This window comes from Sceloporus undulatus, chromosome 4, assembly GCF_019175285.1.
Source record: "Sceloporus undulatus isolate JIND9_A2432 ecotype Alabama chromosome 4, SceUnd_v1.1, whole genome shotgun sequence".
In the NCBI taxonomy this organism is placed as follows: Eukaryota; Metazoa; Chordata; class Lepidosauria; order Squamata; family Phrynosomatidae; genus Sceloporus; species Sceloporus undulatus.
In genome coordinates, this window is record NC_056525.1 from 126576905 (window position 1) to 126595200 (window position 18296).

The 18296-nt window shown below is 44.5% G+C and overlaps 1 long non-coding RNA gene across 1 annotated transcript; it reads right to left on the reverse strand.

Moving 5' to 3' along the window:
- Positions 1 to 288: 288 nt before the first annotated feature.
- On the reverse strand, positions 289 to 17990 carry LOC121927844. Its single transcript, XR_006103346.1, has 3 exons — positions 17872 to 17990; positions 1365 to 1628; positions 289 to 343 (listed from the first exon to the last, which is right to left on the reverse strand). It is a non-coding gene; the product is annotated as an uncharacterized LOC121927844 (long non-coding RNA).
- Between the last annotated feature and the right edge of the window lie 306 nt (positions 17991 to 18296).

Sequence of the window (18296 nt, forward strand, 5' to 3'; positions counted from 1 at the left end):
GCAAATGGCATGATTTCAGACAGGTTCTGAAAGATGGGATAGTTAAGGCACAATTGCAAATAATTCCAATGAGGAAGAAAAGAGAAGTCAAAGAAACCATGAGTTGAGATTTATATACCTAGAGGTTGGAGAACTAAAAAGAAAAGCCATGCAATTCTAGGCTGCTCAATTGGAGTATAGCATCCAAATCAAAGGAAGTATAGGTCCCACTTGCTGCTCTGCTTCATTCAGATGTCAACTGGAAGAACATTCCATTATTGGCACCACGTTCAAGAAGGATACTGTCAAGCTGGGAATGTGTTCAGGAGGGCAGCCAACACAGTAAAATACTGGAAACTGACTCCTGTGAGGAATGACATAGGGAGATGGGTTTAGCCTGGAAAAGAGAAGAGGCAATATGATGAAAGGAAGTAATATCAGATATTTAAATATCTGAAGACAGTTTTTCTGAAGGAATTCATGTAAATGATGGAATGAGCATATTTTGCTGGCTGCGCTCCAGAGACAAACACAAGCCAGATTCAAATTACAGTAAAAGAAACCTAACAGTAGAAAGAACATCTTTATTGTTAAGAGCTATCAACAGTGGGGTAGACGGGTAGTGGACTCTTCTCCAGACATCTTTAAAGTCTGAATGTCCACTCTCGGAGTGCTTTAGTGTTGTGTATTTCTGCCTGCTGGGGTGAACTAGATGCCTCTTGCTGTTTGTTCTGCTTCTGTGAGCTCCCATTTGCTAACACCATGATTAGGCTTCCCACATAGCTTCTACTCACATAACAGAAACATTATTATTATTATTATTATTATTATTATTATTATTATTATTATTATTTCTATTCCACCTTTTCCCGATAGGGAATCAAGGCAGATTACAACATACGTACATACACATACATCTAGATTGTTTTTTAGTGGTTGGTTCTTTGTGAACATGAATGTATCAATGTATTTTAAATCCAAATTACACATAGAACACAGTTCTTCTTAATTCTCCCCACTCCCATTACTAAACAAGCCTCTCTTTCTTCAGTGTGTGTTTCCTCAGGACAGAGAAAATTATCTGAAGGGAGATTTAAATTCAAAATGAACATGTGGGGGGATATCACTCTATTTCCTATCCGCTTTCCTCTTCTCTTTATTGGAGTTCTAGGAGTTCCATTTCATTTTTAAACATTAGTAGGGGGAAATTATTCAGAACAGTCAGTTATAGTAGCATAGCTGAAAGGGTTTTTTGTTCTGTGCCACATCTTCCAAGTGACGGAGCAGTAGCTGCTTTCAACCCTTATAAGGAGTGGCATCATGCATTTTGTAATGTTTTCCCTCCTCTGAGCTCTGGTTGCCAGAAATAACATTTGCTTACTTACTTTAGAAAGTGATGCTAGCTTTTCCCTGAAATATCCTCCTTTGTGGTGTGGGTGAAACTCACACCTTGCTGAAGTCAGAAGCTCTACTGCACATGAGTGCAGGGGACATGAGGATAGGTCTCTGGGAGAAGAGGGCTCTGAGCACCAGTTGACCCTGGTCAATTCTGGTGTCTCCTCTCTTGAGGCTCTTTGCTCCAAGGCCTTTTGGTCAGTCTCCACATCCTTAGCACTCTGGGGATTTCCTCAGGAAGGAATTCTGGGTTGCTGCCAAGAAATTACAAAGACAAGAAAGTCTCACAATAGTAGATAAGAAAAGCAACAGCGATCTCATCATACACCAGAACTGATGCACTCAAACACACATAGAAGTAGGCTAGAGACAACCTGTAAACATCCCCAACAGGGTCCCTCAAATGTCATCATTGGCAGCTGCGACAAGAACTTTCCTACTCATGTTGCCCCCCTGCCCAGGGATCAGTATGACTGTTGCACAATTACAGAGTGGAGAGCAGTCAGATAAATATTCACACTGATGTAAATGCACCAAGGATCTGGAGAAGAAAGGAAGAGGAATCAATGAGGCTACTTTTAAGGTGTATACGGAGTTTCAATAATTTTTGCTGAAACCTGGCAGATGCAACTTAAAGTGTCAGTATGAGTTATGGTTACTGGTGGTGAAGCTGCTGCCTCTCCTGCTCAAAAGGGGCATCGCTCCTCAAGGCATTTTGCATAATAAAAATAAGACTGCAGATTAAAAAGTCAAAGGGCATACAATCTAAGGACATTACTCCATACGATTTTTAAACTGTGATTACACCAGGAAAGGAGCAGCTTTGGCAATATTCATCCCACGATGACACCTCCAACCCATAGCTACCCTATCCTTGACCCACCCCTTTCCATTCACAGGGAAAACCCATGAATGACCTATCAAATGTGCATGTCCCTAAGTGCAAAATACTGCTCCAAGGGCAGTTGTGTGATTGCCAGTCATGTGGTGTCAGTGTCCCCTACTACCCGATCTCACTCCCTCTTACTGTTCCAAAGCACCCTGACTACCTTTCTTTTCTTTTTTTTCTATTTATTTTTTTTCTTTACTTTTTAAGACTTACATTGTGGCATCAGAGCTCTGGTATTATGTAGAAAGTGGGGGGAACCAAAAAGAAATAAACAAAAGCCTCTAAAGGCAGGCTGGGTTGTAGGGTTAAGGAAGAGGTCAGGAAAAAGGCAAGACAGGAGCAGCTAACCAGCCAAACGACTGAGAGAGGTGCAGTGATGGCATATAACAATTCAATTAAAAAAACAAGCTTCATTTATATACCGCTTCATACCACCTAAGCAGTGTCTAAGCGGTTTACAACTGTAGCTTCATTTATATACCGCTTCATACCACCTAAGCAGTGTCTAAGCGGTTTACAACTGTAAGCTAATTTGCCCCCAACAATCTGGGTACTCATTTTAACGACCTCAGAAGGGCCTGAGTCCTTTTGCTGGTCTTGAACTCGCAACTTTATGGTTTTGAGTGAGTGGCTGCAGTACAGGCATTTAACCACTGCACCACCAGGGCTCCCAATACAGGAGGAAACAGAGGTAGGTTGAGTGGGGTTTGGAATATGATTAATATGATTATGGATAAGCACAGATGCACACATGTAGGCTTCATTTCCATTTGGGCTGAAACTGTTTAGCTAGTTAATTAGATTCACAGATCAAAAACTTTTTAAATGACTAAAAATTTGCCCCTGACTATTTAAGTCATATTCACTAATTTTAAGCAAAGGTATTTATAAAAACTAGTGGTATAAAAATCATCAATAGGCGGGAATGGCTCTTCCAAGATGGGTGTCTACACAAGAGGGCACTCTTGTACATAACTGAAAATAGATAAACTATGCTCATTTCCTCAAAACAATCTGTTTTCACATACATGTTTACTCAGAAATGAGTTCTGTTAATTTCAAAGCAATTTACTTTCAGTTAAATAGGATCAGGATCCTAGCCCCAACTAGGGTTGCCATTTGTCCGAGAAAACTGGGAAAATGAAGGAGCTAAAAAACTATCCTGGCCGGCAAGTTGAACCAGTTGAAGCAGTAGATCTCCTTTGCCACAAGCAGGAAACCGTGCAAGAAGACTGGCAGAAGTGGGAGCCTCATCCAGCCCTGCAGGCTCCAGTTGCTACTGTGTAGGTGCAGCATTGTCACCTTGAAGCCATTCCCACTGGGCATGTAACGCGATGTATCTCGCTGCAATTCTGACTCGGATTTTTTTTTCGAGTCATAATTGAATCTGACCCATCGTTCCCATTAAAAACAGGTGCATAACAGACCCAGGTTTTTTTACCCCTGTTTTCATTCCCATTGGTATTTTCCCTGTGGTAATTTGAAGCGGGTTATTTTGCTCCCCATTCCCATTGCCCTCACAGCCAATCAGTCACGTAGGTGCTTTTCCCCTCCGGGAAAGGGAAAAGGGAGCCTCTATTCACCCTTTGCATCCCAGGCTCTTCTGTGTCTTCCCATAGTTCCTCTGGGAAAGAGAGGAGCCTCTATTCACCCCAAATCCCTTTGGGTCCCAGGCTGTTCTGTGACTTCCCATAGTCCCTCTGGAAGAGAGAAGAAGCTTCTATTCGCTCCAAATCCCTTTGCATCCCAAGCTCTTCTGTGTCTTCCCATAGTCCTTCTGGAAGAGAGAAGGAGCCTCTATTCACCTCAAATCCCTTTGCCTCCCCCATTGCTCCCAGGGCTGTCTGGGGGGCAATCAAGCAGGCATGTACTGCAAAGCCAATCTGCTGCTCCAGCACTCAGGCAGAGGCAAAAAAGAAAAAGAAAAGAAGAAAAAAAATAATAGTTTAAAAATGGTGTTCAATAGGTCTCCTCACACGTCAGTCTATGAATGTGGAGCAGGGAAGAGGTTGCAGGGGGGTGTAATGTATTTACTGCGTTTGGAGCTCAATATAGCGCGATCGCCTTACCCTGCTTCCCGCTCTGCAGCATATCATAAGGAATTATGAGGCTTTGGGTAGGAAGTTGAAAGAGATGGATGCACAGGTTGTTATCGCATCTCTTCTCCCAGGCGAAGGGCATGGTCTAGGAAGGGAGAAGAAAATAGCGGATGTAAACAACTGGCTCCGCAGATGGTGCCGCCAAGAATGGTTTGGATTTTTGGATCATGGTCTGAAATTCCATGAGGAAGCACTTCTGGCAAAGGAGGGGTTGCATCTCACGCCAGTTGGCAGAAATGTTTTTGCCAATAGTCTCAAGAATTTGATCAGGAGGGCTTTAAACTGAGTTATGTGGGGAAGGGAGACAGTTTTCTTGAAGGCAAAAGGGCTGGAGAAAATAGCCAAACTGTCACAGAGGGAACAAGACAAACAGTGCAAGGACCCAACAGTGGGAGGAAAAAATGTTTGCACAGGCAGCAAGTAAAGGGAACACATGGTCTTAAATGTCTCTACACTAATGCACAGAGTATGGGAAATAAGCAAGATGAACTTGAACTCCTAGTACAACAAGTAATAGGCATCACTGAAACCTGGTGGGATGAGTCTCGTGATTGGAATGTAGGAATAGAGGGGTATAACCTTTTCAAGAGAAATAGGCCAAACGGGAAAGGAGGAGGAATAGCCTTATATGTCAGGGACATTTACATCAGTGAAGAGATCCAGGACATCAATACTGACAGCCAGGTGGAGAGAATATGGATAAAAATTAAAGGTGAGGGAAACAACAAGGATGTTATTGTGGGAGTCTAATACAGACCCTTAAGTCAGATAGAAGAATTGGATGATATCTTTCTAGAACAGATGACCACACACTCAGAAAGGAGAGATGTAGTAGTGATGGGGGGACTTCAACTATCCTGATATTTACTCGAAGTCAAACTCAGCAAAATCCTCAAGCTCTAGCAAATTCCTCACTTGCCTCAAAGACAATTTCATTGTCCAAAAGGTGGAAGAGGCAACAAGGGAGTCAGCTATTTTGGATCTGATACTAACCAACAAGGATGACCTTGTTAATGGAATGCAAGTGGTGGGGTCATTAGGTGGAAGTGACCATGTTCTCCTGGAGTTTGTTATACAATGGAAAGGAGAAGCCAGGCATAGTCAGACATGCATTCTAGACTTTAAGAGAGCCGGTTTCAATAAACTTAGAGAAATACTGGAGGTGATCCCATGGTCAGGAATACAAAAGGAGAAGGGAGTTCAGGATGAATGGGAGTTTCTCAAAAGGGAGATACTGAAGGCACAATTTGAAACAGTTACATTGGGGAAATAAAATGGGAGGTATCACAAGAAACCAGGATGGATGACTAAGGAACTTTCAACTGAGCTAAGTTTTAAACAGAACATGTATAAGAAATGGAAAAATGGGGAAATCACCAAAGAGCAATTCAAACAAATAGCAAGTACATGTAGGGGTAAAGTCAGAAAAGCCAAAGTGCAGAATGAACTCAGGCTTGCTAGAGAGGTTAAAATCAATAAAAAGGGTTTTTTGGATATGTCCGCCGCAAAAGAAAGAAGAAGAAATGGGTAGGCCACTGCGTGGAGAAGATGCAAAATGCTAACAGAAGACAGAGAAAAGGCAGAATTACTCAACACCTTCTTTGCCTCAGTCTTCACGAAAAGGCAAGGGTGCTTACCCTGAGGATAATTGAGCAGAGGACCGAAAAGGGAATTTCACACACGAGAATAAGTAAAGAGATAGTACAGATATCTAGTTAATCTAAACAATGTAAGTCTCCGGACCAGATGAACTACATCCAAGAGTATTAAAATAACTGGCAAATGTATATCGGAGCCATTGGCAATATCTTTGAAAACTCCTGGAGAACAAGAGAAGCCCCAGCAGACTGGAGGAGGGCAAACTGTTGTCCCCATCTTCAAAAAGGGAAAAAAGAGGATCCCAACAATTATCATCCAGTTAGTCTGACATCTATACCAGGAAGATTCTGGGGCAGATCATTAAACAGAGAGTCTGTGACATCTAGAAGGCAATTTCATAATCACAAAAAGTCAACACGGGTTCAGAGAAAGAAGTCATGCCCAGACAAACCTGATCTCTTTCTTTTGATAAATTACCAGCTTGGTAGATGAAGGGAATGCTGTGGATAGTATTACTGGATTTCAGTAAGGCCTTTTAACAAGGTTTCCCATGACTTGTTGCAAACAGCTGTAGAATGTGGGTTAAACAAGGTAACTGTTACATGGATTTTGTAATTGGTTGACCAGCCGAGCCCAAGGGTGCTCAACAATAGCACCTTTTCATCCTGGAGAGAATGACCAGTGGGGTCCCACAGGGCTCTGTCCTGGCCCAGTGTTATTCAACCTCTTTATCAATGACCTGGAGACAGAATTTGGAGCATACTTATCAATTTTGCAGATGACACCAAATTAGGAGGAATAGCTAATATTCCAGAGGACGACCAAATTCAAAATGACCTAGAATCATAGAATCATAGATCATAGAGTTGGAAGAGACCACTAGGGCATCCAGTCCAACCCCCTGCCATGCAGGAAATCCAAATCAAGCATCCCTGACAGATGGCCATCCAGCCTCTGTTTAAAGACCTCCAAGGAAGGAGACCTATCACCCTCGAGGGAGTGCATTCCATTGTCGAACAGCATTGTCAGGAATTCCTCCTAATGTTCAGTGGAATCTCTTTCCTGCAGCGTGCATCCATTGTTCCGGGTCCTGTTCTCTGGAGCACAGAAAACAAGCTGCTCCCTCTTCATATGACATCCCTTCAAATATTTAACAGACCTAAACAGAAAGCTGGGCCAAGCTAACAAAATGAAAAATTCAACATGGAGAAATGTAAGGTACTGCACTTAGGGCTGAAAAATGAAATGCACAGATATGGATGGGGAACACATGACTGAATAAAAAAGATCTAGGAGTCCAAGTAGACCACAGTTGAACATGAGTCAACCGAGTCAACAGTGCGACGCGGCAGCTAAAAGGGCCAATGCAATTTTAGGCTGCATCAATAAAAGTATAGTGTCTAGATCAAGGGAGTAATCGTTCCACTCTATTCTGCTTTTGTCAGGCCCCACCTGGATAATTTGTGTCCAGTTCTGGGCACCACATTCAAATAGGATGTGGAGAAAACTGGAGCATGTCCAAAGGAGAGAAACTAAAATGGCGAAGGGTCTGGAAACCATGGTCCTAGGGGAACGACTATATAAAAGAAGGTTAAGAGGTGATATGATAGCCCTGTTTAAATACTTGAAGGGATTCATATTGAGGAGGGAGCAAGCCTGCTTTTTGCTGCTCCAGAGACTAGGACCAGGAACAATGGATGCAAGCTACAGCAAAGGAGATTCCACCTCAACATTAGGAGGAACTTCCTGACAGTATGGGCTGTTCGACAGTGGAACACCACTCCCTCAGAGTGTAGCGGAGTCTCCCTCCTTGGAAGTCTTTAACAGAAGCTGGATGGCCATCTGTCGGGGATGCTTTGTTTGGATTTCCTGCATGGCAGGGAGTTGGACTGGATGGCCCTTGCGGTCTCTTCCAACTCTATTATTCTATGATTCTCTGCTTATTTCTAATGGGGCTGTGAGCATATGCATTTTTTCTTACATGGGGGGGGGGCGGACTGATTCCCCCACATAAAGAAAATGGCACACCTGTACTCGCTTTTGGCCATATGAGTTTTGGAAGACAAAGGGAACAAGCGGGACATTCACATTTTTTGAGGAGGAAGCAGCACGGTCCCGTCCCGCTTCCTCTTTGACCTGGGTGGCCAGGGTCCACCGCTCCCAAGTTTTCCTGGCCCTGCCTGTTGTCCTTGCTGCCTTGTCGCTCAGTGCGAGCGCTCCAGCAACACTCAATGGAGGAGCAGAGGCTCAATCCCTCCAATGGCCAGTGAAGAAGAGGAGGAGGCTTGATCCCGCTCTCATGAGTTGGAGGACGCAAGGCAGCAGAAGGAGTGAGGTGAGGCAGGGCCAGTGGCTGCCTGGTCCAGGATGGAGCAAGAGGAGAAGGAAGCCTCGCCATGGCAAGGCTCTCTTCCCTCGGGCCGAGGCCGGGCGGCCTGGAGGACCCAGGAAGGAAAGGAAGCTCGCATGGCGAGGCTCCCCTCCTCTTGGGCTCCGAGGGCCAGGCAGCCCCTGGACAGAGCAAGAGGAGAGGAAGAAGCTCACACAAGAGAGGCGCTTTGGGAGGGGGGAGGGGCAAGGGCAACGAGAAGGGAGATGGGGAGGAGCGGGGTTAGGAAGGAGAGAGAGGCGGGAGGGGGGGGGGGGGTGGTGGGATGGTCCAACCCCCATTTCAATTGCCCCTCCTCCTCTCTTCCTTCTCGTCTATCCTCTTCTTCTGCTCCTTTCTCTGTCTTCTCTCCTCATCCTCTGTCTTCCCCTTCTTCCTCCTCCTCCTCTTATTTTTAACTTCTTTTTTCCTATTCTTCTTTCTATCCTTTTTTTTTCTCCTTCTTCTTCACTTTTTCTCCCCCCTTCTTCCTCCTCTGTGTTGTTGTCGTTGTGTGTCTTCAACTCCTTTACAACTTATGGCGACCTTGGCCAAGTTTATTCCAGGGGGGTTGCCTTTAGCTCCCCCAGAGAGGCTGAGAGAGTGTGACTTGCTGCCCAAAGTCACCCAGTGGGTTTCCATGGCCAAGCTGGGATTTGAACCCTAGTCTCCCCTTGTCCTAGGCCACTACACCATGCAGCTGGACACTCTGCACTTAAAATACATTACTCAGTGTTATTTATTGTTGTGTACCTTCTTGTTGTTTTCCATCTTATGGATACCTTAAAGCAAACCTATCCTGGGGTTTGCTTGGCAAGGTTTGTTCAGAGGAGAGTTTTGCCATGGCCTTCTGCTGAGGAAGCTGGAGAGATGTGGACTTGCTTTAGCTTGTGGTCACTCAATGGCAGGGAATGAAACCCTGGTCTCCAGAATCCTGCCACACCACACAAAGCTACATCCCAAACTTTATTCAGGAAGAATGTCAAAATCTCCTCATTTTGAGCATGCCTAAGAAGCATGCGTTTATGTTAATGCTTTTTGAATTTACAGTGTCCCTCCATATTCGCTAGGGTAGGGGAACAAGCCCCCCGTGAATAAGGGAAAACCGCAAAAAACAAAAACACTGTTTTTACCTTGAGAGGACACCTCTCTAGGAATCTCTAGGTCCTCCCAGTGCAACTCTGTGGTCAATGTCCAACATACTGTGACCACAGAATGGCACTGGAGTAGCCACATGGTCTTCAGTGCAACTTTTAAAGTTGCCATAGAGTTGCACTGGGGACCTAGACAGTCCTAAAGAGAACTATTAATGAAATCTGTGAATAATCAAATCCGCAAATATCAAATCCGCAAATATGGAGGGGTGACTGTATTATTATTATTATTTATTATATTTTATTATTATTATTGCTTTTTAGTTGTTCGTGTCCTCCATTTACAAAATACGTCTTACATTTGGGGGCAAATTTTGTCCTACATTTGTCCTACATTTTTTTACATTTGTCCCTGTTTGGAGGCAGACAGTTATGGCACCCTATGCTAATAGCATATTTTGAATGCCGAGGCAGAGTCCAGGGAAGTAGATTTTGGCCCAGTGCTCACAGGGCCAGTGCAAAATGCCTGGGTGAGCAATTCCCGGTGCAAATACCTGACAGATTGGCAGTGCCAATGGACTCAGCTAAGCTGAGCCGACTTGGGCCAATGTGGACATTCTGGGAAAGGGGACGCTGCCCTTCAAAAAGGCCACTTCCATGTCTCTTAACTTGGTTTCCGCTATACTATGAGATGCAGTGAAAATTTAAACCAAAAAAAAAAAAACCTCAACAAATAAATGGTCTATTGTGCGCCTACTTCGGGCAGGATTTATTTTAGCATTCAACTGGACTATTTTTGAGGAGGACGGAGTGGCGAATGTGGGTAGGAGAAGAGGAGGCAATCCTGGAAATACTCTATAAAGGAATGTTGTTAGAGGAAAAAGATTTTCCATTACTCAGTTTAATTCTAGTCAATTGTGCAAAGAGGAGCAGGCTGGAAAAATAACTGGTAGGGACATGGAATGTTTTGTCCCTGCTCACTTTCTTCTGTAGCCTCTAACAGCCTGGAAGATGCTCATGTGTTTTAAAAGAGTATTTTTAGGCTAAAGAGTACAAGACGTGTTAAGTGTCAGAAGTGCAAATAGAAAGGAGACCATTTATGTCTAACTCATATATTATATTCAGGATTTGGTTTCAGAAAAGGCTCTAGTGAACTGGTGGGGTCACGTTCACTATGATTAAACCAACCAGGGACTTTTGACTGCAGGATCAAATCTTGCCTTATTTTCTTTTCCTTGCAAAGGCAACGTAGAAGGCAATTCCTGGTGCAGTTACATACACGTTCCCCAAAGCTGTTCTAAATTCAGACTAGTAATCTAGTAAAGGAGCAATCAGCTGAGTGCTAACAAGCTTTACAAGTAGTATGTCGCAATCCATTCCTGGCATCTCCAGTGAAGGAATTTTAAAAAACAGCTGATTTGAAAGGGGAGAAACCTGGGATCCTTGAAAGCTGCTGCCTGTCAGAGTAGATAAGGCAGAGGCTGTGTCTACACATGCTGGAATAATCCAGTTTGACACCACTTCACACTACTAACCCGATGCTACAGAATTCTGGGACTGTCGTTTGTTGTGGCGCTGTGCCCAAAAAACTACTATACCCCAGCATTCCATAGCATTGAGCCACGGCAGTTGAAGTGGTATCAGGACTGGTTATTGCTGCAGTGCGGATGCGCTAGAGACAACAGTATTATCTGTTATAAGGTGATGATACTTGGGTAAATATCCAGTAATACTGTCTGGCTAAAGCGCATTCAGCCACCTGGCCGGAAAGGAAAGAAAGTCCCACTTGTCAGTGATCCCATCTTGCCCTCAAACTTTGTGCCCCTCTCCCAACTAGTCTCTGTGTCCCATCCCACCGCAGAACTGATGTTTGAAAAGCACCAAAACACCCATTAAACCACCAATCCGCCTGTTCCGCAAGGAAAAGGTATAAATTATTATTATTATTATTATTATTATTATTATTAAACTGAATTCTTTGCTCTCTCACTGTAGCAGTAGTAAAACAGGCAACAAGACTGAAACCTGGCAACAGAACTAAAAGAGATGTATGCAGCACCCAGCATGAATCACAGATAGCGTTTTCCTAGTTTGAAGAACTTTGTTCATGTTCCCATTGCCTCAGCTGAAAAGTCAGCACTTTCTGCCCTGCCCAAACTATCCATGTCTGACCCGAGGCAGTGACCCATTCCCATACCTCTGTTGTTCCTCCTGAAATAAGGTTTCTTTTTGTTCCATAGCTCCCAGAGAACCCCAGTCAGAATAACTAGTTGGGGAATTATAGTCTCGGAATATAAATTTTCCAAGATCAGCTTCTTTCTAGCTTTTGTTCTCCTTCTGACAAATTTTCTCCTTCCCTCAAATTTGTGTGTATGTTTAGTGTGTGATAAATTTAGAAGATCAGGATTGAAGGAGATGCTCAGAGGGCTAACTGGTAGTAGAATGTACAGGGAAGCACTTAAGCTCATCCTGAAGGCATACAATAGCCCAAGAATTCTAGCCTTTTATGCAGGATGCAGGCCAGAAGGCTAAAGGGTGCACTTGCATTACAATGGCACACAAGTGTTCTTTTGAGGTGGAATCTGCAAATTATGTTCCATTGTGTGTTTCTGCTAACTCCAAAAATGGTCCCCATTACTCTGTTTTGTTTAGTTAACTAAACATTCAGGCAGATAGGAAATCCCATCATGAGCCCCAAGGTCTCATCTTGTTTGGGTCCTATGAGAGGGCTTTGAGGGCAGTGTTGCCTATTTCTGGTGAATTCCTCAGAATCCGGGGGAATTTAATCACTTTCCATTTAATTTCCATGTTTGCGAAATTTCCAGGGAATTTCCAGGGAATTCAACTTTCCTGCCCAAGCAGTGGCCATTCTCTCTACCTGCAGCCAATAGAAAGTGATCAAGAAGTCCTGATGAAAGACATACAGTCAGCTTAATTTTTATACCACTTCATACTGACCTAACAGCGTCTAAGCAGTTTACAACTGTAAGCTAATTGCCCCCAACAAGCTGGGTATTCATTTTAGTGACCTCGGAAGGATGCAACCCTGAGTCAAGTTTGAGCCCTTTTGCTAGTATTGAACCAGGGACATAGCCAAGGGGTCCAGACCCCCCTTCCATTAGAAAAATGGGGTCCAGACCCCCCCTTCCATTAGAAAAATGAATGGTGTGTGCTACTGCGCTGCTACACCCAAGCCCCATTATAATGGTGGCACTTAGTCTGGACCCCCCCTTCCCAAAATCCTGGCTACGTCCCTGATTGAACTCGCAACCTTATGGTTTTGAGTGAGTGACTGCAGTACAGGCATTTAACCACTGCACCACCAGGGCTCTACCTTCCCCATCCCGGAAGTCCTGCCCCCTTTAGGCCTTCCCATACTGCCTTGAGACCCCCCTGTCCCAGAGGTCCCGCCCCCTTTAGGCCTTCCCATACTGCCTTGCAGCCCCCCCATCCCAGAAATCCCGGGGAACTACCTTCCCCATCCCAGAGGCCCCACCCCCTTTAGGCCTTCCCATACTGCCTTGTGACCCCCCATCCAAGAAGTCCCGCCCTCTTCTGGGTAATTTGGGGGAATTCTGGGGAATCAATCCGGGGAATTCTTCAAGGCTTGTTGGCAGCACTATTTGAGTGTAGTCTTACAAAATGTAGGTCATTGAACTGCAATCATAAAGCATCACATTTGATATCTAACTTACCAAAAAGATAAATAAAACATTTAATTTTGAATCTTTTTTCAACTGTTATCAGTTTCACTAGGAGGTGTGTCTTTCAGAGCAGCAGAGACTTCAGGGACCATGTTTTGTGTGTATGCTCTCTCTCTCTCTGTATATGTGTGTGGGTATATTCTGATAGAAAGTACTTCATCTGTCATGCGCTGAGACATAGGAGCACAGTTATTAACTTGCCACACTACACTTAGAATTGTTTCCAAATGCCAACAACATTATAGCCAACAAGAGACATACCAGCACCGGTATTAGGGTTAGGGAGTGCACACCATATACATGCTCCCTAACCTTAATACGTGCTGGCAGCGCGATAATGGTGGTGCCCTGTGTACACAGGCACTGCCATTATGACATCACACACACGCTGCATCGAAATGGCACGGTGTGTTTGTGACATCTTTGTGCCACCCCAGGCCGCTTACGCCGGCCTGGCTGCGGCGCGAGAAGGAGCTCCAAAACCGATTGCACACCTCATTCCTGCAGCCACCAAACGGCTGCGGGAATGACACCAGGGAGAAAAAGGCTGAATGGTTCTGGCACCCAGGGTGTCTAGAGGCATGAAGCCCCAAGGACATCCCTTTTCCAGGCCACGGGGAAGAGGCATTTCGCCAGTTCTCTGTGGCCTGAAAAAGTGCTGGATTGGGACCTCTTGGCTGCCGGTATGGATGCCCTGGCCCCAATCCTCCACGGAAAGAGGCGGCTGCGGACCGCCCCTTTTCTGCAGTCTGTACTGGGTCCAAGTGGCAACGAGAATTGACTTTATATACAAGCACAGAGTTGTGTTGAGAAGCAAAATTTTCAATAAGTTAACACTGCGATTAAAAAAAACTTGTGTCTCTTACCAAAAACTATAATAACATTCAAAGTTCTGAAAGAGGAAGCAACTAGCAAGGTATACTCCTCCAACCACTTCCTGTTCTCCTTGAGAAGATGAGACTCATGTTTCAGTATTGTTCCTTTTTTATATATGTACACATTGTCATTAGACACTGTGTAATGCACACGCTTAGTATCTGCTCTCACTTGTCCTTCTTTTCCTGAGCTTCCTGTTTCCTAGTTTCCTCCAACTACCCCACCTTCATGTTTGTATTTTAGGTATTTTTTTTATTTGATCAGTTGTTCTGCTTTGTACTTTTTGTCACTTCTATTCTTCTTAATATATTCAGACTGCTTTCCATCTCTAACATACTAATTCTGTGAAGTCTGGATATTTTTAAGCACTCCAAGGCATTACAGTGACTGTAGTGAGGAATGCAGTTTACAGGCAAAGTGGGAAAGGCCATCAAGGCCACCGAGGGACTTTCTCTCAAGGAAGAAAGGGCACATTTCTGGATGGGCTATCAAAGTAAAAATGGAGTGAGATCAATTATTTCCTTATTATCCACTTCAAGTTTAAAAACTCTCTGAGTTATTTATGTGCAAGTCAGACTTCTGATGTGATAGATCTTGTTTCTAGATCACTTTTTAAAGAAAAAGATGTGGCCTGATTTCAGGGGAGGAGACAGACAGGCAATTTTCCCAAGTGCACGTCCCTGCTGAGGTGTAAAGTAGATTTGGTGTATGTCCATACATGTTCATGCATGTTGCAGTGGGAATATTCAGGTACTGTGTAAGTGTCCATAAATTTACAGTTAGGTAATAATTTAAGTGCTCCAAATCAGGGAAAAGGTGATGAAGAAGTGTTTTAAAAACAGTTGTGATCCAAATTGCCCTCCCTCTCAGTGGCTGATATAATTTTTAAAAAGAGAGAATGTGCATATCTAGGAGATTATCGCATTACTAATAAACCCAATTTACCTCTTCTGAGTTACATATGAATTCAGAATGCAGCCGGGTATTATAGCGTGGATTTTGCCACCATTGCTGCCTCCTGACTTCATCCAGGCAAAAATCCAGCTAAAATCTGACCTCAACCAGCCGCTTTTCACTTTTGGGAGCTTCCAGGCTTTGCAAATCGGCCAGCTAAGGGTGGATTTTAGCCGGATTTTTGCCTGGATGCAGTCAGGAGGCAGCAATGGCGGCAAAATCTATGCTATAATACCCAGTTGCATCCTGAATTCGTATGTAACTCAGAAGAGGTAAATCGGATTTATCAGTAATGCTTTAATCTCGCTAGCTAAACCCCAAGTGTCTATGAACTGTCAGTATCACAAATGTGTACACAGAATAAAACAGTTGTACAGAAGTATTCACCTATTCCCTCCTTAATAACTTGCATCTGTATTTGCAAGTGTAGCTGTTAGAAGGGGAAGAATTCAGGATGAGGCAAGTATGAAGAAGCGGGTGGTGTTGTATTTAGAATGTTTTTAATGTTGTAAGCCGCTTTGATTGTTGCATTACAAAAAGCGGGATAAAAATAAAACGTTTATTTGATTTTTATTTATTCCCCTCCAAGGACCATTCCCTGGGTGGGTAGAATTTGGACACGTCTGGGGCAGGAGAGGAGCACCAGCCACCACTAAGGGTTTTTGTTGTCCTTGTTCACTAGAATTTGTACCATTCCAAAAACAAGCTCCCATTATTTACATAGAAGCTGCTGCCCCATATTTTAAAAAGCCTATTGTATAAGACAAACAAATGGATGCTTATTTGTGGCGTAGGAGTAGACAGGACAGTGCATCCACTGGCCCTGCCTGGCTATGATGCGGAGGCTGACCAGATGTTTAGGCAGGCAAGGTTCCGCCGCCTTCTTTATTGACAACAAGATGAAATGTCAACAAATCCAGATTTTCTTATAGTTTAAAATCTAAAATATTCAATTTTTGTGTAATTCTTAAAGGGATATCTGTCCATACAGAATAGTCTGAGATTAGCCTGGAATACTGTGTCCAGTTCTGGGCACCACAATTCAAAACGGACGTTGAGAAGCTGGAGTGTGTCCACAGGAGGGCAACCAAAATGGTGAAGGGTCATTCAGCCATTGAAACCCACTGGGTGGCCTTGTGCAATTCACACTCTCTCAGCCTCAAAGGATGGCAATGGCTAAAGCTCCTCTGAATAAAGTTGCCAAGGAAACCCCATGATAGGCTCTCATTAGGGTCGCCATAGGTTGGAAACAACTTGAAGGCACACAACACATACATACTTTGCTACAGGGCCACCTTTGGATACTAGTTCTGGGAAGTCTTCAGGACCAGATGAACTACATCCAAGAGTATTAAAAGAACTGGCAAATGTAATATCGGAGCCATTGGCAATTAACTTTGAGAACTCCTGGAGAACAGGAGAAGTGCCAGCAGACTGGAGGAGGGCAAACGTTGTCCCCATCTTCAAAAAGGGGAAAAAAGAGGATCCCAACAATTATCATCCAGTTAGTCTGACATCAATACCAGGAAAGATTCTGGAGCAGATCATTAAGCAGAGAGTCTGTGAACATCTAGAAGGCAATTTCATAATCACAAAAAGTCAACATGGGTTTCAGAGAAACAAGTCATGCCAGACAAACTTGATCTCTTTCTTTGATAAAATTACCAGCTGGTAGATGAAGGGAATGCTGTGGATATAGTATATCTGGATTTCTGTAAGGCCTTTTACAAGGTTTCCCATGGCATTCTTGCAAACAAGCTTGTAAAATGTGGGCTAGACAAAGGAACTGTTACATGGATTTGTAATTGGTTGGTTGTTGACTGACCGAACCCAAAGGGTGCTCAACAATGGCTCCTTTTCATCCTGGAAAGAAGTGACCAGTGGGGTCCCACAGGGCTCTGTCCTGGGCCCAGTGCTATTCAACATCTTTATCAATGACCTAGATGACAGAATTGGGAGCATACTTATCAAATTTGCAGATGACACCAAATTAGGAGGAATAGCTAATACCCCAGAGGACAGGGTCAAACTTCAGAATGACCTGAACAGACTAGAAAACTGGGCCAAAGCTAACAAATTGAAATTCAATACAGAGAAGTGTAACGTACTGCACTTAGGGTGGATAAATGAAATGCAAAGATATAGGATGGAGGACACCTGGCTGAATGAAACTACATGTGAAAAAGATCTAGGAGTCCAAGTAAACCACAAGTTGAACATGAGTGAACAGTGCGATGCGGCAGCTAACAAGGCCAATGCGATTCTAGGCTGCATCAATAGAAGTATAGTGTCTAGATCAAGGGAAGTAATAGTGCCACTGTATTCTGCTTTGGTCAGGCCCCACCTGGAATATTGTGTCCAGGTCTGAGCACCACAATTAAAAAAGGACATTGAGAAACTGGAGCAATGTGTCCAAAGGAGGGAGACTAAAATGGTGAAGGGTCTGGAAAGCATACTCTATGAGGAATGCCTTAGGGAGCTGGGTATGTTTAGCCTGGAGAAAAGAAGGTTAAGAGGTGATATGAGAGCCTTGTTTAAATATTTGATGGGATGTCATATTGAAGAGGGAGCAAGCTTGTTTTCTGCTGCTCCAGAGAACAGGACCCGGAACAATGGATGCAAGCAGCAAGAAAAGAGATTCCAGCTCAACATTAGGAGGAATTTCCTGGCAGTAAGGGCTGTTTGACAGTGGAAAAACACACTCCCTCGTCTCCTTCTTTTGAGGTTTTTAAACAGAGGCTGTTTAAAGCATGCTTTGACTGAGAGTTCCTGCACGGCAGAATGGGGTTGGACTGGATGGCCCTTGGGGTCTCTTCCAAGTCTAGGACTCTAGGATTCTATGCCAATCCAAATGGCTATGGAAATGTAGTGGCATGTGTCCAGTTTTAACCTTTCCATTCCACGAGGCGCATACCTGAGGAAGTAGACTGAAGCCTAGGAAAGCCCCTGCTGCCAACTGCTTTCTTCCGGTGAATCTGTGCCTGGGCAGCGAGGGAGGGCTGCGGGGCTGGGGCCCGACAGAGAAGCCCCTGGAGAGGGAGAGGAGGAGGAGGAGGAAGAGGAGGAGCCGGGCGGGGAAGGGCCGGCAGAGAGAACGCGGGAAGAGAAGGAAGGAAGGAGGAAGGAAGGGCCACTCGATCCAGCCTCTCTCCGCCTGGAAACTTGATCGCAGCCCCGGAGGGGCCGGGGGGAAAGGGGCCCCGGGCCCGGGTCCAAGCCAGGCTGGGGGGGGGGGGGGGCTCCTGGGGCTTCTTGGCTGGGAAAGTTGGACCTTCCTTTCCCAGGATCCCCCAGACAGAGGCAAGGGCTGGGCTGCCTGGGGGTAACTGGAGGGGCATC